At 35.5% G+C, this 21,580-nt stretch overlaps 1 non-coding gene and 2 pseudogenes across 1 annotated transcript; 2 read left to right on the top strand and 1 right to left on the bottom strand.

Annotated features, from left to right (window-relative positions):
* The first annotated feature begins 10,740 nt into the window (after positions 1-10,740).
* LOC120185598 lies at positions 10,741-12,069 on the top strand (annotated as a pseudogene).
* A 1,898-nt stretch (positions 12,070-13,967) lies between these two features.
* Positions 13,968-14,040, top strand: TRNAE-CUC. Its single transcript has one exon. It is a non-coding gene; the product is annotated as a tRNA-Glu (tRNA).
* A 3,470-nt stretch (positions 14,041-17,510) lies between these two features.
* LOC120185870 lies at positions 17,511-20,200 on the bottom strand (annotated as a pseudogene).
* Positions 20,201-21,580: the final 1,380 nt, after the last annotated feature.

The raw sequence follows: 21,580 nt of genomic DNA, 5'->3' as shown, positions 1-21,580 counted from the left end.
GCAAAAATTGATGAATAACAGATATATAGAATTCTTTGAAGAAGAACCAGGGAAAAGAGAAGATGATGTTTGCTCATCAGAAGATTCTAAACCTAATCAGAGAACAAGTGATCCTGTGATCAGTAATGTGAAATCATCTACAGTGATTCCTGTACCAACAAAGACGAAAGTAGTTATCACAACTCCTCTACCATTTCCATACAAGGATACCCGCAGGGTACCTTGGAATTATACTACCAATGTTTCAATGGTAGGAAGATCTGTTTCTCTGGAAAAAAACAGAAGAGAAAATATAGAATCTGGATTCGACGTCTGAAGCAGTGAGTGAAGTCGGATTCTTTACAAGAAGTGGAAGATGTTACTCTCCTGAAACATCCAATGCATCAGAACAGGTGAAAGCAAAAGGAAAAGCCATGGTAATACCCCAAAAGGTATTTGATGATGAATCCCCTCCAGCATTCAATGAGCCTGTAACAGAAAAACAAGCGCAAGAATTTTTGAAATTCCTGAAACATAGTGAATATAGTGTGGTTGAACAACTACATAAACAACAAGCGCGAATTTCTATTCTTGATCTATTGATGAATTCAGAAGCACACAGAAATGCTTTGATGAGAATGCTTAATCAAACCTTTATCCCTGAAGATATATCCCTCAATAAACTTGACAGAATTGTGGGACATATAGCCGCTGACAATTACATAACGTTCACGGATGATGAAATACCTGAAGGCGGAATGGGGTCAGTAAAAGCTTTGAATATTACCACACATTGTCATGGTCATGTTTTGCCAGGAGTATTGATTGACAATAGATCCGCTCTTAACTTGATGCCTCTAGTCACACTTCAAAGAATGCCTGTGGATAAATCACACATGAAAAGTTATCATAATGTAGTGCGAGCTTTTGATGGCATTCAAAAAGAGGTACTTGGGAAAATGGAAATATCGTTGTTAATCGGACCAGCCGTGTACAATATTGACTTTGTGGTGATGGGCATCCACCCTATATATAATTGTTTATTAGGGAGGCCATGGATTCATTCTGCAGGAGCCGTTCCTTCTTCATTACATCAGAAATTGAAATTCGTTGTTGATGGACAATTAATATGCGTAGGAGCTGAAGAAGAAATCATTGCGTCTATAACAAGTGATGTTCCATATATTTAGACCAATGATGATGCTCTCGAATGCTCTTTCCGAGCTTTTGAATTTGTCAATGCAACCTTTATTGCAGAAGGAAGCAAAATTCCATATCCCAGATTGTCTGATTGCACCAAGATGACTGTACGACAGACTTTAGGCATCGGAGCTAAAACTGGGAAAGGTTTAGGAAAGAATCTTCAAGGGAGTTCAGTTCCTGTAAGTATGAAGATAAAGAAAGATCGTTTTGGGCTTGGATTTAAGCCCAATTTTCAGCAAAAGAACAAAGAGATGAAAAGAAGATGTGAAGATAGAAAGGCAAGGTTGAAAGGAGAAGAAATCCTTTGGGAACACATGTTTTTCCCATAATTGAAGACCACATTCAGATCAGGGGGAACAATTAATGTAGAACAACAGCTTGTTGAGGCCTTGAAAGAAGAAAAGTTGACGAAAGATCAAAGCATAGTTGAAGAAGATATGAAAGGATTATTTATCAACATGATCATGAATGACAACAAGACTGGCAAATACTTGGCTAGGATTCGCCCTTGTTTTCCTGGAGAAACACTCAACAATTGGACCACTGAAGACATTCCTGTAGTTTTTAATATTAACACAGAGTAATATTCAGAACTAATCTTTATGTTTAGCCCAAAAGTATGAAAACATTTTGTTATCTTGTAAAGGAAATTATGTTAAGTTCACCAAATATTAAATATAAGAAATTTTCTTTAAAATTTTCAGATGGCAATCATTCTTTACATTTTCTTACATTTTTACATTTATTTATTTCATAAATTTACTTTATTCTTTCGGAAATATGTCTGACTTAAATTTGCAGGTGTCACAATGTTAATAGCATGTTTATTCCTAAATTTAATCGAGAGATAAATTTAGAGTAGCCCATATGTCTGGAGGAAATCAATGAGTGTGAGGATGAACTGGAATGTGATGTTCCTACTGAATTATTAAGACTGATAGAAAAAGAAGATAAGCAAATTTTACCTCACAAAGAAGAGATTGAGACTATAAATTTGGGAACAGATGAAGAAATGAAGGAGGTAAAAATTGGTACTACTCTAACAATCCAGATAAAACAAGAATTGATAAATCTCCTTCAAGAGTTCAAAGATATCTTCGCCTGGTCTTATCAAGATATGCCTGGTTTGAGTACAGATAGTGATGCACAAGCTTCCAATCAATCCAGAATATAAACCGTCCAACAAAAGCTCAGGCGAATGAGGCCAGAAATGTTTTGCAGATCAAAGAGGAAGTGATGAAACAGATTAATGCAGGTCTCCTACAGGCAGCCAAATACCCAGAATGGGTAGCCAACATTGTTCCAGTACCAAAAAAAATGGTAAAGTTTGAATGTGTGTGGATTACAGAGATCTCAACAAAGCTAGTCCGAAAGATAGCTTTTCATTACCCCACATAGACACCTTGGTGGATAATACTGCAGGACACGCATGGTTTTCATTCATGGATGGCTTTTCAGGATATAATCAAAAATGAATCCTGAAGACATGGAAAAACAACATTTGTAACCATGTGGGGCACATTCTGCTAAAAGTAATGCCATTTGGATTGAAAAATGCAGGGGCAACGTATCAAAGAGCCATGGTAACTTTGTTTCATGATGCACAAAGAGATTGAAGTATATGTAGATGACATGATTGCCAAATCCCGAACTGAAGAAGAACATATTCAAAATTTGAGAAAGCTTTTCCAGAGATTGAGGAAGTATCAATTAAAGCTCAACCCCGCTAAATGTACTTTTGGGGTAACTTCCGGGAAGCTTTTGGGATTTGTGGTTAGTAAAAAAGAAATCGAGATTGATCCAGATAAAGTAAAAGCAATTCAAGATCTTCCACCACCCAATACAAAAAAAGAAGTTCGAGGCTTTTTGGGAAGATTAAATTATATATCTCAGTTCATTTCTCAATTAACTGACAAATGTGATCCAGTGTTCAAATTACTTCGAAAGAACAATCCAGAAGTCTGGAATGATGAATGTCAACAAACTTTGGATATTATTAAGAAATATTTATCCAATGCCCCCATTTTAGTATCACCAATGCCTGATAGACCGTTAATTCTCTACTTGACAGTCTTTGAAAATTCGATGGGATGTGTATTGGGACAGCATGATGAATCTGGAAGAAAAGAAAAAGCCATTTATTATCTGAGCAAAAAATTTACTGATTGTGAAATTCGATATCCACCAATACAAAAATTAGAAGACTCGACAATACATGTTATATCATACTACTTGGTTGATATCCAAACTTGATCCTTTGAAATTCTTATGGAATCACCATTTGACAGGCAGAATGGCTAGATGGCAGATGTTATTATCCGAGTTTGATATTGTATATGTCAACCAAAAAGCGATAAAGGAAGTGTCATAGCTGATTTTCTGCCAGTCGTGTATCGAATGATTATCAGCCTTTGAGTTTTAATTTTCCAGATGAAGATTTGTTGTGCATATCCATGAAGGAAGAAGTCGGAACAAATGATGCATCTTGGAAGCTTTACTTTGATGGAGCATCCAACGCCTTGGGACGAGGAATCGAGGCAGTGTTAATTTCTCCAGAAAATATTTATTTTCCCTTTACAAGTAGACTGGAGTTCTTTTGCACCAATAACATGGCGGAATATGAAGCTTGTGTCATGGGATTGAAAGCAGCCATAGAAGAAAAATTAATGTCTCAAGAAATATGGAGATTCATCGTTAGTGGTAATCAATTACGGTGAATGGGAAACAAAAGATCCCAATTGTTGGAATACCGAAATTTTACCCTCGAATTAGTGAAAATTTAAGAGAGTCACCTTCAATTATCTCCCTCGAGAAGAAAATCAAATGGCAGATGCTTTGGCTACATTAGCTATGTTTCAGGCAACTAAGAAAGTTGATATGATGCCAATCAAAATGCAAGTATATGAAATTCATGCACATTGTTATAGTGTGGAAGAAGAGGTAGATGGAAAAACATGGTATTATGATATTTTGCAATATATCAAAAATCAAAATTATCCACAAAATGCATCTGAAATTGATAAAAGAACCTTGAGAAGAATGGCTACTTGATATTTTCTTGATGGCGAGACTATGTATAGAAGAAGCAATGATCAAATGCTATTGAGATGTTTAAATACCAGTGGAATATGTGGAACACATGCAAACGGTCTTTCCATGGCTAGAAAAATAATGAGATATGGATATTATTGGGCTACCATGCACACAGATTGCATTGATTATGCAAGGAAATGTCATAAATGCCAGATATATGCAGATAAGATTCATGTACCCCCATCTCCTTTACATGTAATGACAGCACCTTGGCCATTTTCTATGTGGGGAATAGACGTCATTGGAGCAATCACACCAAAAGCATCAAATGGACATTGTTTCATCCTTGTGGCAATTGATTATTTTACCAAGTGGGTTGAAGTTGCTTCATATGCCAATATTAAGAGGTCCACAGTCTGCAAATTCATAAAGAAATAAATAATTTGCCGGTATGGCCTACCAGAAAGGATAATTACAGATAATGCTCTGAACCTGAACAACAAGATGATGACCGAACTTTGTGCACAATTTAAGATCAAACATGCAAACTCAGTGGCATATCGTCCAAAAATGAATGGGGCAGTTGAAGCAGCAAATAAGAACATCAAGAGAATCATTACAAAGACCACTGAAACTTACAAAGATTGGCACGAGAAGTTACCTTTTGCTTTATATGCATACCGAACTACTGTTCGAACATCTATTGGGGCAACACCTTTTTCTTTAGTCTACGGGATGGAAGCAGTCTTACCAATTGAAGTTGAAATTCCATCGCTTCGAATTTTGAGAGAAACAAAATTGGATGAATCTGAATGGATTTGATCAATTGAACCTTATTGAGGAGAAAATATTGAAAGCTATTTGCCATGGACAGATGTATCAGAAACGGATGATGAAGTCTCATGATAAGAAAGTACATCCAAGAGAATTACAAGAGGGTGATCTAGTACTAAAAAAGATCTTGCCTATACATAAAGATTTCCGTGGGAAATGGATGCCTAATTGGGAAGGGCCATACGTTGTAAAAAAGGCCTTTTCCGGAGGAGCGTTGATCTTGGCAGAAATGGATGGAAAAATTCTGAGAAATCCAATAAACTCAGATTATGTCAAGAAATATTATGCTTGAAGAAAAAAAGAAAAAAAAAGAAAAGAAAAAGAAAAAAAAAGAGAGAATAAGAAGAAGAAAAAAAAAGAAAAAAAGGGATCAAGATGAAAACCCACAAAGGGCATCTTGTAACCAAATGAAGGATTTGAGTTGAAAACCTGAAAGGGCGGCTCAAATGCATGTTGATATTAGGCATCTGGCAATTGAACCCTCTTAAGATTTTGATAGTTTGTGAGGAACTTCACATCTACAAGCATTCTCAAAATCTTACATCAGTACTCTAAATTATATTAATTTGATTAATTTAGAAATACTTATGCTAATAATTTGTTGAGTCATTTGAATTTTTATCATTCCCATGCTTGCCATAACTTTGAATACAATTCTATCTATTTATTAATAAATTCTAAGTTTATTTTCTCTAAATTCAATTTATTTGAGATTCAATTTATTTTCGAAAATTCAACTTATTCTTTTATTTGGTAAATGGATTAACATAATTTTGAAATAAGTTAAAGATTTCTGAATATCACTTTATGTTAATACTTTTAAAGGCATGGAATACAAAGTAAGTCTTATCAACGTTTGCAATCATTGTTAAAAAAGCAAACAAATTATTACCATCATAGAGTTATTTGGAAGCGGAACAAGAAGAAATCTGTTCTCAATTGGCAGATTATGAATATAGCCCCTTTTCAGTGTAGCAGCATGAAAATGCTTCGAATCTACAAATTCTGGTTTTACATCGAATAAGTATTGTGATATTCCAGTCCAAACATCAACTGGAGCAAGTGCCACGTTATCATGGTAGAAATAAGGAGACCCATTAGCATCTTCTAGAAGTGTTCTCTGAGTTATTTGATCTGGTTCGGTAGGAACCCCAGAACCAATCATTAGAATTGAAAGGTGAATTGCATGATCGTCTTCATTAAGAAGCTTCTTTTCAAGCTTCCTCTGCTTCTTCTTTTTTAAGAAAATCATAGCCCAAGTTTCACCTTTTCTTGTAATTGGGATCATTGTATAATGGCTTCCTATCTTTTACCGGAAGAAGTGTGTCAGCAGCCTTAGCCATTTGAGCAGCACATATAAAATCTGTCAACTCTGCAATTGATGAATCAGGATTATATCTCTATGACTATTGAAGACATAGCATTTGAGTATCCCATTTTCGTCAAGTATAACAGTTTACTCTCCTCATCAGAATCAGAATTCAGGATTTTCTCGGTATCAAATGAACTATCAATATCTGTGAAATCATATTGAGAGATCACTTCATAATTAGATGAGTAGTTATCAGAATCAACATGTTACATGAGTGCAAACTTTTCAAGAGCTTGTGCCATTGAGTTTTGTTCTTAAGGGGTTTTGTGACATTATATCCACATCTACATTTTTCACAGATGATAGATTCTCCGATTTAAAGAAGAAAGATTTATTGAATTTCTACACAACTGAAGAAATACTAAGTTCATCAATTTGAAATCAAATAAAAATAAACTTAACATTCATGCATCATATTTAGGCATTTGCAAAAATAGGTGTATTTTTATTCATTTTATCCATGTTGAATTTTGACATAAATTTCAAAGATTTTAGCAAAGATTTAAATCCATCATTCAATGGATCAACAGTGCCAGTTAGAGTTCAAAATGAGAAGAACTCATCTTAAGAAGAAAGAAGAAGTTCATAATTAGAAGAACTTGTTCAACTTTTTGCTTAAATTCATCACTCGGTGGATCAGCAGTGCCAGTTAGAGTTCATAATGAGAAGAACTCATCGAAGAAAGAAGAATTCATAATGAGAAGAATTTGTTCAATCTTTTGCTTAAATCCATCACTTGATGGATCAGCTTTTCCAGAAAAAGTTCATAATAAGAAGAACTCATCTGAAGAAGGAAGAAAAAGTTCATAATGAGAAGAACTTGTTCAACTTTTTGCTTAAATTCATCACTCGGTGGATCAGCAGTGCCAGTTAGAGTTCATAATGAGAAGAACTCATCTGAAGAAGAAAGAAGAAATTCATAATGAGAAGAATTTGTTCAAACTTTTGCTTAAATCCATCACTTGATGGATCAGCTTTTCCAGAAAAAGTTCATAATGAGAAGAACTCATCTGAAGAAGGAAGAAGAAGTTCATAATGAGAAGAGCTTGTTCAACCTTTTGCTCAAATCCATCACTTGATGGATCAGCATTTCCAGAGGAAGTTCATAATGAGAAGAACTTGTTCGACTTTAGTTTGATTGATGGATCAGCATTGCCAGAAGGAGATAGATCAGCATCAATATTTCCAGGAGTGTTCATAATGAGAAGAACTCATCTGAAGAAGGAGAAGAAGTTCATAATGAGAAGAATTTGTTCAACCTTGCCTTAATTCATCACATATGAAGTTGAATCAACGACACCTCTTTTGCGGATCAACATTTCCAGAAGGTGTTCATAATGAGAAGAACCCATCTGAAGAGGAAGAAGGAGTTCATAATGAGAAGAACTTGCTTAACCTTTTGCTAGATTTTATCACAGAATGAGATTGAAAATCATCTCCAGTGGAAAAGTTCATAATAAGAAGAACTAATCCCAGAGGAGAACTTATTCAACATTTCCATCTTAATCAGGAGAAGTCAATTGAACAAAAATTTATTGTCTTTTCGTCTTTGCTCTATTCTTGTTAACACAAGAATGAGCAAAGAGGGGCAGCTGTAGACACTAAATTTTTGTCCCGATTTTATTTATATTATTATTATATTATTATTATTTATTATATATTTTTATTATTAATATTATTATTATTACAAACAGGCCCATATTACACGGCCCAATTACAAATCCCGGAGGCCCAGATCTGGAAGCCGAACCTATCAGGAAACCCTACACCTAATTTAGGGTTTATATCATCTAACCCTAGCTGCCTCAGCATCACAGCCGTTGGATCTGAGAGATCCAACGACCCACACTCATCCAGAACAAACCCTAGGGTAATGATACCCTAGGGACCACGCGGCCGTCGTTCGCCAACCTCTGCTACCACGCTACCACGACGCCAACCGAAGGATCCAAAAGGCCAAGCCATAGCTGCACACGTTGCCCTCAATGGTGAGTCACCACTGGAAGTTCGGTGACTCACCAAACTCTACTCTTTTACCCGGTCCGAGACAAGCGCCGGTGATGGCTATAAAAGCCACCATTCCCTGCAAAACGGAGGCAACCAACAACCACAGAGCAACCAAACGGAGAGCAAAAATAGAAAAAAAAAACAGAGACCAACTCACAACAACCAGCAATCAAATCGAGAAGAGAGAATGAAGAGTTTACCTTACCGGAGAACCCCAAACGGCGCCTGAGAACCAAAAATACCGAAGGTATTTTCCTTAGATCTAGGAAAATCCATAACTTTTTAGGATAAAAGAAGGGTGAAATCGAGTTTAGGGTACTCAGATTTAGAGTTTGGGAAATTTTGAGGTTGGCGATGGTGCAGGGCTGCCGCCCGGTGACCGGCTTCCCTCCGGTGAGGGAAGCTAGAGAGAAGGGAGAGAGAGTTTAAACTCTCTCAGTTTAGAGAGAGGAAAGAAACGAGAGAAATGAGAGCTGGCCCTTCGGGCCAGCCGTTTTGGGACTTAAATACCCCTCCCCGAACGACGCGGTTTTGGGGAGGGGTCTGTCTATAATAATTAAAAGTTAATCCCGTACGCAGTCCAGTAACTTTGTAATTTCATAGTCACTGTAATCAAATTATGAACTTTTAATTTGATCTCTTAATGTTATTCTTTATAATTTAGTCACTGACATAAATATTTAGACAAATAACCGATTTAGTCCTTTAATTCTAATTAATGTTATTTAATCCGGCATGTTTTAATTTATTTAATTTGACATTCGAATTTAATATAATTTATTTTAGTCCATAAATTATAAATGAGTAAATAACATGTTTAATCCCTGTAATTTAAATAATTAATTATGAATTAGGTATTAATGCTATTAGTTTATAATTTAATCACTAATTTAAATTTTATTTATTTTTTTACAAGTTAATATATAGTTTTAATTTTATTGTTAGTTATATGTTAATGTTTATTTTAATTATTATTACTATTTTATTATTATTATTTAACCATATATATATATATTATATAAATAATATGCATTTTATTTATTAAAATCTTAGTTAATTATTTTAACTTATTTTAATCCTATTTTAATATTTATTTTTTCCAATATTAAGAAATGGCAGTCTTAAAATAACTGGATGTTCATTTTATGATATAAAAAAATAAATCTTATTTTATAAATATATTAATTGTTTTAATATTTATTTATTTTTAATATCAAATAAAAGAGCTGTCTTAAGACACTAGAAGTCCTTTCTGATATTTCTAAATAAAATATTTTATTAATATATATTTTTCATAATTATAATTTTAAAATAATAGGATTATAAATTAAATATATTTTTAATTTTTAATTTCTAATAATAGAGACAATTTATAATTAAAAAGTATCAATTTTGGGCGTTGTAGGGGTGCTAATCATTCCCTAAACGTAACCGACCACGAATCCTTTTTTTATTATTAAAAAGAACGAATTTTTGGTTAAAACGCATATCAGTTTATCTTTTAATCGATGTTTTCTTAAAAACTCTTTTAAAGGATGATTTTTAGGTATTCGATCTACCTGACCCAAAAGGTCGATAGCGACTCCCAAATTATTTTTTAAAAAAACCATTTTTTTCACATCACTTTTCCCGCCAAATAAATATTTCGTTCCCGGACGAAAACCGGTTACGACACTTATAAAAATATATTTAAAAATAATTTAAAAATATTTTTTGATGATGTGACATCATACATGGACCTGCTAATCAATAAGAAACGTTGACGATTACATTAGTCAGCTAATGATTTCCATCCACCGAGAGACATTTTGTTTCAAAATAAAATATTAGGTTTAAATTGTTTCAAAAATAAAGCTAAAAGAAAGTTATTATTTAAATAAATGTTAGAGGTAATTTGTTATTATGTTTTTTTTCCTAATATATATCAGCTCACCATGTTATCCATAACCTCAATAAATGAGAGTCATAAATTTTAAATAACTGCTAATTCTTCATTTACATACGAAGATTCACATTGAATAAATGAAATAAAAAATTATTATCGGTTAGAGCTACAATGACGTGGTAAAGCAGGACAATCTAATAATTTTTCGATATTTGGACTTTGTCCGGTTCAGCCCTAAGTTGAGTAAGAAAAACCAACCAAATTTATGTGGCCCCAAATCCGCACGAACCCCTCCACATCAGCTCGCTTGGGACCCAACACAATCTTTGAAACCAGAGTCACTGATTCATTCCCACCAATAGGATCATCCCTTATCCTCCACCCAGTTACTTACCACAAAATATAGATTCCTCCACACAAGAGATCTCCTCATCCTATCCCCTTGTTTTACATCAAAATAATTCCCACAAATATAAGTTTTTCTTCAATACAAAATACAGAAAATTTGTATATAAAAAAAAAACTGAACCATGGCAGCCTCACTACAAGCAGCAGCAACCCTGATGCAACCGGCCAAGGTTGGTGTGCCATCTAGGACTGGCGTACCGCCGCTCAGGTCCTCTCCGAGCGTTTCTAAAGCCTTTGGTTTGGAGCCTGTGTGTGCTAGGCTGACTTGCTCTCTGAAAACTGAGTTTCAAGACTTGGCTCAAAAGTGTGTTGATGCTACCAAGATTGCTGGTTTTGGTCTTGCTACTTCTGCTCTTGTTGTGTCGGTATACTTCTTCCTTTTGCTTTTCATTTGATTTTGGATTCCGGTTAATTCGTTTTGTAATTAAAGGGGCCTTGTTTTGGAAGGGAGCTTGTTTTGGAAGGGAGCAAGCGCTGAAGGAGTTCCAAAGAGGCTAACCTATGATGAAATCCAGAGCAAAACGTACATGGAAGTAAAGGGAACTGGGACTGCTAACCAGTGCCCCACCATCGACGGTGGTGTGGATTCATTTGCCTTCAAACCAGGCAAATACTACGCCAATAAATTCTGCTTAGAACCCACTTCTTTCACCGTCAAAGCGGAGAGCGTTAGCAAGAATGCTCCCCCGGAGTTCCAAAACACCAAGCTCATGACCCGTTTAACCTACACCCTCGACGAAATCGAGGGTCCTTTCGAAGTGTCCCCTGACGGAACCGTCAAATTCGAGGAGAAAGATGGGATCGATTACGCTGCTGTCACGGTTCAGCTCCCTGGTGGCTAGCGTGTGCCATTCCTTTTCACTATCAAGCAACTGGTTGCATCAGGCAAACCCGAGAGCTTCAGTGGAGACTTCCTCGTACCGTCCTACCGTGGTTCATCTTTCTTGGACCCAAAAGGCAGGGGTGGTTCCACCGGTTACGACAACGCCGTCGCCTTGCCTGCCGGAGGGAGAGGAGATGAAGAAGAATTGGCCAAGGAGAACAACAAGAGTGCAGCTTCCTCATCGGGGAAAATCACTTTGAGTGTTACGAAAAGCAAGCCCGAGACCGGTGAAGTGATCGGTGTGTTTGAGAGCCTTCAGCCATCGGACACCGACTTGGGTGCCAAGACACCAAAGGATGTGAAGATCACCGGTATCTGGTATGCTCAGCTTGACTCGTAGACTGATTACCAAATCTTGGTATAATTTGAGGTATCATGTTTGTTTGCTACAATTTAATGAAATCCGGTGAGAAGCACACTGAGCTTATTATCTTTTCTATATTGGCTTCTTTTAATGATGTTTTTATTATGTTCGACATCTTTTTTCATGTCTGACAAGTACTTCACCCTGTAAGAATCTTGTCTATATTGAACAACTCTCTTAATACAAGTATTATGCCTCAAAATTTGGGTTGCGCACCAAATATCTGAACTTGGTATCGAGGCCAATCCAGATGTCTAGTGATCCAAATTGATGAAACAGTGTCGGAGTTTGATTTCCGAGACGGCAATGTTGCAAAGAATAACTTTTATTGACCCATGTTTAACCTATTTACACCTAATCGAAATCTCTGGCGAATTGTCACGTGTCAAGTACTCATTGGTGTTTGGTTCGATAATTCGAATGATCTCTCTCGAAAAATGGAGCGATCAAGGTGATGACATCGAGATCTAGGCTGTTCTCCCATGGTTTTGGAATTAAAATTTGGAGGGGCAAAAGAAGTTACAATCCTCCATTGCCTTCACCCAAGAAAACCTCATTCATGATGTTCAAGGTTAAAAAAGAGGAGTAAAAATGTAAGGAGGCAAGAAGATAAGTTCCTTTAGCTTAATTTTTAATGCCTTCAAATTCCTTTTTGAAAATTTACCCTGCTTCTAAATGTAATACAATTTTATACAAACTTAAACCCAATTTTCTTTGGTAGAGAAACATAAAAAAAAAAGAGAATATTTCACTATGATATTATCTTCCAAGCATGGAGATTTCGAAAATTTCACTATGAACTGATGAAAAAACTCCAAAAGAATGTGAACAAACCAAATTATCTGCTGTGGTTAACAAACACCAAATTTTCTGCAGCTGTTATCATTTTGTATACAGGAGTTACAAACACTTTTCACGTCCAAGGTGGTGGCTTTGTCCGACCACCTCCCTGTCCTTTATGTTTTTTTCTTAGTATATTGTTGTTCGATTTTATTATTTTTCAATTGTATTTTAACGCATTTATAACAATGTTTAATCTTTGTTCTTTCCTTGATAAAATATATCATAATTATCTGTGTTTTTGGATTCCCGGTGCAAATTTGTTGTGTTGGTTTTCTTCTTGATCTCTATTTCTATGAGAATCCTTGATTATTTGCTTTCTTGATGTCTGGTTTTTTCTTTCGTTTGTATATGATATTATTATGGTTTCTAGATATATGTGTTGGTTAGTGTTTTTTGGGAAGATATTGATTTCTTCGTTCACCATGAGTTTACTGTGCGGACTAGATATTCCACTATCTATTCAGTTTCTGATCTCGCTCTTCTCGCAATGTCATCTCTTGATTGTATTTTTCTTTACGATTTCTTTTTGACGACCAATCCTTTGTCCTCCCTCGGTTCATCTTGTGATGATAGGATGAGATTGTGATTAAAGAGGGGTTGATTTTTCATTCGTTTATTTTGGATACGTTCCAGATTTTTCAGGTTCAATTTTGCTTATTAAGCTATCATTAGTTGTTTACCATTATATTTTATCGAACCAAACACCAATGAGTACTTGACACGTGACAATTCGCGAGAGATTTCGATTAGGTGTAAATAGGTTAATGCGATCTACGTACTTATTTTTTTTTTAAAAATAATAATGTGAACAACTTCACTTTCTTTTGTGCAAATGTTATTGCAGGTCATATGATGGTCAGATGTGTCTTGGTTTCTTGAAGCTGTTACGTACTTATTTTTTTTTTAAAAATAATAATGTGAACAACTTCACTTTCTTTTGTGCAAATGTTATTGCAGGTCATATGATGGTCAGATGTGTCTTGGTTTCTTGAAGCTGTATTTATATATATATATATATATATAATATGTATACGTCGTAAAGCATAGATTACGATTCACGAAACCGATGCAACGAATTGGGAAGTTCACCGGAAAATGAGCAAAAAAGAAAAGAAATGTTTTGAATTAAAAATATTAGTACACCGTTAAATATCAATCCGTTGTAGTCTAGTTGGTTAGGATACTCGGCTCTCACCCGAGAGACCCGGGTTCAAGTCCCGGCAACGGAATTACTTTTTTAGTACTTCTCCATTTTGCTAAACTTTTGCATGGATTGCTTCACTGTGTCAATTGAAAACTTGAAATTTGTCATGTATTATCCTTGTCCTGTATGAGTTTTAAATCCTTCCATATAAAGAAACCAAACAGCTATGTCTTAGCTAAACAGCAGAACTAGGTCTAAAATAAAACTACAATTCCATTACCAGAACTCAAACTCCAGTCCTTCCGGTGAAAGTTGAATACTCTATCCAACTAGACAACGTCGATTTGCAATGTCGGAATCAAAAGCTTTCCACTTTCAAATCATATTGCGTCTTTGGTAGATGATAGTGGTGCTATTTATGAGGGTGATGAGGAGTTGAGTCGTATTGTAAAGGAATATTTTGAGTCTTTGTTTACGGATGGGACCACTACACTACAAACCCTTGGGCTATTCTGGAAGAAATCAATAGTTATATCACGCCAGACATGAATGCAAACCATACTCGTAAGTTTACATATGTAGTGTTGGCATTGAAGTCCTTTAAAATCATCATGGACGATGGAGTGAGGGGCGTGTTCGACCAAAGCTTCTGTCATATAATGGGAAAAGATGTGCCAAGTTTTTGCCTTACAGTAGATGTCCCTCTTGAGTATGTTAACCACGCACGTATTGTCCTCATTTAAGCCAATAAGCTTATACAATTTCTTTAAAATTGCATAAAAAATGTTGGTGAACAGGTTACAACAAGTTATTTGTAATACCCCAATCCGTATCCGACTCGAATACAAGTTTGAGGTGTCACATTGATTTTTCAAACTTTGACTCTTGACAAAAATTCAAGGAAAATTTAAAACCTTCATTAACATAAAAGCGGTTTATTTACATAAAATAACCAAAACAACCAAAATCGATCAGAGCATTTATAACTGACACTTTACTTACATGCCAACATACTATACACGGCAAAATATATATTTTATCAGTTACTTCTTATATGATCTTCTCGCAGTACTGTTGTTATTGCCACTCCTATTTCGGTTCTGCTCGATTCTTGGTACCTACGTGTAAATCACTTACACGCTAAGTCATAGACTTAGTGAGGCATAACATAAATATATGTATACGTATGTATAACAATGGATTTATGAACATGCATCCTTACCATTGATCATGACATCTTAACTTGCATATATTTACTATACCATAACATATATGATGATAGTATGCACATATAAGACATATATTTTTATTCTGATTTCGCTTTAATTTATCTATGGATTGCCCATGTACATTATTGAGAACAAAGGTATGTGAGTACATAGAGGTTGTGCACTATGTTGTCACCACGGCTCGTATAATTCCCTCAAGGGGCACTGAATATTTGTCCCGAAGGACCACTGATTGTTCCGAAGAACCACTATGTCCCGAAGGACCACTGTATATGTCCCGAAGGACCACTCCTTAAGAACAATATACATAATACAATGGACCAAATAAGTGTACCAAAGTACCACATATATGTTCCACAGAATTACATATATGTCCCGAAGGACCACGTAGAACCCTCGACTCTTGGCATGACAATTATACCTACAGCTCTCATATTAACTCACATGGATTTAAATATGAATATATTTCTCATTTTTATATCTTCTCATCACTTTTCATATAAACATGTATTTCACTTCATATACACACATGTGATCACTTTCATTATTTCACATACCTGGATTGATCCTCTGACAATTTCATTCTTTCATATAATATCATAGTAAAGCATAAATGAATTATACATGAAATCACTGTATCCAATATATATATGTGGATGCATGTACATGAATATGAAATCAAAAATTCAACTATAAGAGATAGACTTATCGCAAGTCTTGTCTCCATATAATTATATCCAGTATGGGCACTCACCTTAGCCTTGCTTTGACTCAATTCTAATCTCTCGATTGTTCCGGAACGAGATTACGTTCTAAATCTACTTAGTAATACATTAATACATATCAGTATACTAATTGATATATTCTAAACTATCACTACTTAGGCTAAAAAGAAAGCTATTTTTATCTTTTAATGAAGGTATGCATCGATGCACTACATCATGTATCGATGCATCCCTTGACGGGTGTATCGATGCACTATCTATGCATCGGTGCATAAATCACATTTGAAGTTTGTATTTTAAGTAGGTGCATCGATGCACTCCTCATGCATCGATGCACTAATTGCATTCGATGTTCAATTATTTGATAGTACATCGATACACATTGAATGTGCATCGATGCACACAACCAGAATTTATATTTTATGCCCGAAAATCATCAATTCTTCTCTCAATTCTTCTATTTAAACCCCTATCATGTCATTAAATCCAACCATCATTACTTAAACCAACTTATATCCATGAAAATCATCTTTAACCTCAAAATCCTATCCCTCATATGTGATTCAAGAATCATATTCAAATTTCAATAACTTCTTCATCTTGTTACTTTAAAACAAATTAAGCTTTCCAAAAACTTAATTAGCATCTAAGGATCAAAACCATACTTAAATTTCAACAAACCATTAGCTTTTAAAAGATCTCACCTTTGTTTAGCCTTCTTCACGTGTGGAGAAAGAAGAGAACTCTGGAACCTTGTTTTTCTTTTTTCTCTTCCACGTGGAGTTAATATATAAATATCTATTCTTTAATTATTTCCCATGCAAATGACCATTTTACCCTTCTATTCCTTCTTCCTTGCAATTTAATCCTATACCAATTAAAATACTATTAAATTATTATGCTTTAGTCACCAAATTCTGAAGTTTTACAATTTAGTCATTAACCCGATATTGAGGCTGTTACATTATTCATTTGTGCATTGATGAATCTCACAGCACTTTTATCACATAACGATTCAATTATGACAATATTGTGGCTACTTATCACTCTTTTAAAAATAGGTGGTTAAGTAGAAAATAATACTTTCCAATTAAGTTTGATACGAGAAAGACATGATCAACTCAAATCGAAGATGGGTTTGTATGTATGGAGTGTATCTATGTGTTTTATCTCCTCGGTGTCATATTCGATGGTTCTAAATGAAGTGATTGATGCCCAATTTCAGCAATTCTTCACCTCTTTTTGATATGTAACGACGGAGACTTTGTGCTCATACATAAGTCTTCTATGGCCAATCGAGCTAGAATAATTAGGAGAGCTCTTTTCATTACACACCAAGTGATAGTTTGATCTTTAACAAGGCTACAAATGAGAGTAGTGTACACTTGTTACTCGATGCAACTTGAAAAATCGCCTTTTTCAATAAATATCACCCAACTTTATTTAACAAAAACATTGGAAATCTTAATTCAAATTATATCTGAATAATATAAGATTAAACAAGTATATGTTAAATAATCACTTTACCAATTGCTTTATACAATATCCGGTTTCAACATCGCTTGCAAGTTTCTTTTTCTTCTTTTAGAAAGAATAAAAATGATAAATATAGTGCAGAAAATATTATAATTATGGGAAAAAGGTATTCACAAAAATGATAAAAGAGCAAGTACTAAATAAATAATAAACAGTTACCGTGAGGTCTCATTCTCGCTGAGATGCATTAGCCAACGAACTGTTTGTTGAAGGTGAACTTCGTCCACTTAGCCAATCATCTTGGACTGAAACAGGGGAACTATAATCTCCTCTCCTCTGCTTCACAATCAGTCTCCGACTTCCGATCACCGACGGTGATGACTTGACCGTCTTTGTACTTAAAGATTTTGGCTCTCATCATCTGATGATGGAGAAGAGGTATCCGATGGTGATTCGATGCATAGGCCGGGAACCCAAGCAGTGAGCCGGATGTGTTCTAGCTCTTCAGCGACTTCAGACATGGTGGGCCTCATGTCACCATGGAAAGCAAGGCATCTAAATGCTAGCTCAGCCACATTATGAATTGATGACAGTGTCCATGCATCCCTATGTGGATCGAGATATGGATCGATTATCTCATTGATACGGCCTCTTCCTATCCGATCATTAGCGAGTGCAGCCAAGTTTACCTCGCTATGTGGACGGGAGAAGTCAACCACTTTCAATGCAGTTATTATCTCCACAAGAACAACACCGAAACTATAAACATCACTTTTATCCGAAAGATGGAAATACTGATGGTACTCCGGATCAAGATAACCCGGTGTTCCTTGCAGTGCAGTCGAGATGTGGGATGATTCGGTCATCCCAAGCCTTGAAAGACCAAAATCGGTCACCTTTGATCTGTAGTTATGATCCAATAGTATATTGCTAGACTTTATATCTCTATGAAAAATAGGGGGATTCGCAGAGTGTAGATATGCAACAGCCTTGGCAGTTTCAGCAGCAATAGTAAGCCTTACAGTCCATGGGAATCCTTGACCCCTCTCTCGTTGCAGATGCTGGAATAAAGTTCCGTTGGGCATAAATTCATAAACCAGGATAGGCTCGCCCTCCTCTATGCAGCAACCTAAGAGATGTACGAGATTTGGGTGACTGACCGACGAAAGAAGCTTGATCTCATTCATCACTTGATCGATGCTGGCAGGGTCTCTGAACCTGAACCTTTTTATGGCAACCCAATCAACATTTTGGAGTTTCCCTGAATAAACTGCACCATAGGCTCCAGTCCCAAGTCTATGTTTATCAGAGAAACCATTTGTAGCTTTTTCAATCTCTCTGTAGTCATAGAAAGGAACACTAGAATTGTTGGCTCCTTCACTTACAAGACGCTTTGCGTTCATCAGTTTGTTCACCGAAACAGTTCGCCTTCGTACATAGCAACATAAAAGAGCCACAGCACCCATCAGCAAAGCCCCACCGGCGAGCCCTAACAACACAAACACAACAACATGGTCCATATGTTAATCAAATTCGGGTATGAATTGATTTCATTTTTTCCGAAGATCTCTACGTATTTGGAGGATTATCTCGAAAACCCGTGTCCGGAATCCAGATATGCATGGGCAGGAACTATAAGAAGAATGATGGAAACTCGATTACCTCCAATAAGAACAAAGACTCTAGTATTCCCCCCTCATTTGCCAGACATGTACTTTGAAGCATTGCATTTAGAAATTGGTGAGTTGCTGCATTCTGAAGCATTGCATTTGGAAACTGGTAAATTGTAGAGGAGTTAGTGAATTTATCCAATTACATGTAAGCGAACATCATCAGAACAAAACATGCATTTAAAACTTTTGTTTCATTTATGTAATTTAAAAGGTTTTATCAAATTATAGCCTAATCTTCATATCAAAATACACGATGACGCAAACGTAGTGAAGTAGAACAAAATTATTGACCCAGTTGAGTTGACTCACCTCTCCGGCAGCCAGCGCCAGCTCGGAACCCATCTCCTTCAAACCCTTCGTTGCACAAGCAGTTAAACCCCAGCGTACTGTTACCTCTTTTGACTAACTCACAGCTGGCATTTCCATCACAGTCACAGGGCCCTTTAATCCACCATCCCAAGTTAACTCGCTCGAATTCCAAAGAAAACGACGAGTTCCTCGCCGAGTCAACCACAAACGAAGTCGACGAAAGAAAGAAACGGCACTCCGTTTTATTAACTTCCTCGAAACTGAGCAACCGCTCGCTCCGATTGCTGGCGAAGCAAGTTATGTTGTCGCTGTTAGCAAGGCAAGGGTCGAGATTGAGTGATGGGTCTAGAAACCTCGGCCTTATTTCACAAGGAGCTGGAATGGGTTTCGAACAGCTTTGGAGAAGAAGACTATTGGTGGTCGAAACGGCGTAGCTTTTGCTGAACAAAGCGGAGATCGAAGCGAGCTGTCGGTCGCATTTGGAGGGAAGGTGAACGATGATGTCTCTGGATGTTACGTTGTGGACATCGAAGTTTCCAATCATGGCCCCGGTTCCGGTGCAGTTGAGTCGGATCGGGCAACCCGACGAGAATCCGAATGGAAACGGTAAGGTTCTTGTGAAATTGCTGGTTTTGCAGGAGCCATGGCACGTATTGTTCTTAGAGTGAACAGATTTTGTTTGGGAGATAAGAAAAAGAACTCTTATTGCTATTGAAAACAGTAATTTTGCTTGAAACACTATCATTTTGGATTATCCAAGAAGAAAATAGAACAATCATCAGCTTCCTGAAGAAGAAGAAGAAATCAAACAAGGAGCTCCATTAAGAGAAACAGAGTAATCAATGGGCACCGAATCTCAATATATGCTAAATATAAAGAAAGGTGAAGGCGATTGTTTATTGGAATCTTCTTTTTTCGTTTACAAAAATTTCGTAAATTTGGATTAGTTGAGAATATTTATGAACTTCACCTCTGAACTTGTTATTCTTCAATGGCTGAAGGCATCTGTTATGCTTTTCTTTTCTTTTTTAAAAAAAGAAAATTTCATTGGGATTGAGATAGCTACTGATTTCTTTGAATAAAGTTATAAATAAAATATTATATAAAATAGACTTATTTAGTGGAATATTGTGCTTAACAAAATTAGAGGAAGGGTATGGACAGAAATTATTTAAGAAAACGAGATAGTTTTCGGGCTAAACTATATATTTAATCTTTTTTATCTTTCTGTTTTAAAGATTTTTTTTAATTAATTGAGATTGATATATATCGAACATCCAATTTTAGTGGATTAATATATTAGAAAAGACTTTTTTTTAATACACAAAGACTCGAATTAGAATTATTAATTTTTTTATAATCGCCATTAATATTATTTTTTGGTTTTATTTATTCTTTAAGTAAGTTTATTGGTTTTAAACAATAATTTAGGGTTGAGAGAAATTCCAAAGCATCCTCATTAATTTTTAAAAAAAATTGTGTAATAGTTAACTAATATTTGACTCAATGATATAAATATCGCAACCGTCTTTCGATTGGACCGGGAATTGAACTTCGACTTGAAATAAAATGTTAGAGTTGCCACCAATAATTTATTTTTAAAATAGAATGAGTTGATTGGATACCTCGATTTTTTACTTGATCTGCGCTTTACCGGCAATGTGTCGAGTTCGGGAGTCAATTACTGTCAAGCAAGGATTAGCATTCTTAAACTGCCCTTTCGATACCAATTAATTTTTTGGTTGTCTTTAATTGCAAAAATTAAAATTAAAATTTAAAAATTCAATTCAAATTACTTACCTTTGATTAGTTAGAATGTATTCTAAAAAGTCGAAAATGTGATATAAGAAATAATAAATAAATGTTAAATAAATCAAAATAAAAAAATATTAAATAACTCTCTCGTTGGGACAAGGACCAACACTGTCACAAACATATCAAATTTTGTTTTATTCAAGCTTAAACAAACAGAACGGAAATATATTAAATTATTCATTCTAAAAAAAATAGGCTAATTCCCATTAAACCGTATTAAGTTTCCTGCCTCCACATTCAAATTTGTCTTTGAACTCTGTGGAATTATATTATTCCGATAGTATCCAAAGAAATGGTCAATAGCATTATAAAAGAAAAGATCCAATCAGCAACAAACATGCAACTTACAATTTCAAAAAACTTGATACTATACTCATCAGCAAGAGATTGACCCTTGG

Source organism: Hibiscus syriacus, unplaced genomic scaffold (genome assembly GCF_006381635.1).
Source record: "Hibiscus syriacus cultivar Baekdansim isolate YM2019G1 unplaced genomic scaffold, ASM638163v2 tig00113124_pilon, whole genome shotgun sequence".
Lineage (NCBI taxonomy): Eukaryota > Viridiplantae > Streptophyta > Magnoliopsida > Malvales > Malvaceae > Hibiscus > Hibiscus syriacus.
The sequence above is the reverse complement of the archived record's forward strand: the minus strand, read 5'-3'. Positions and strand labels throughout refer to the sequence as shown.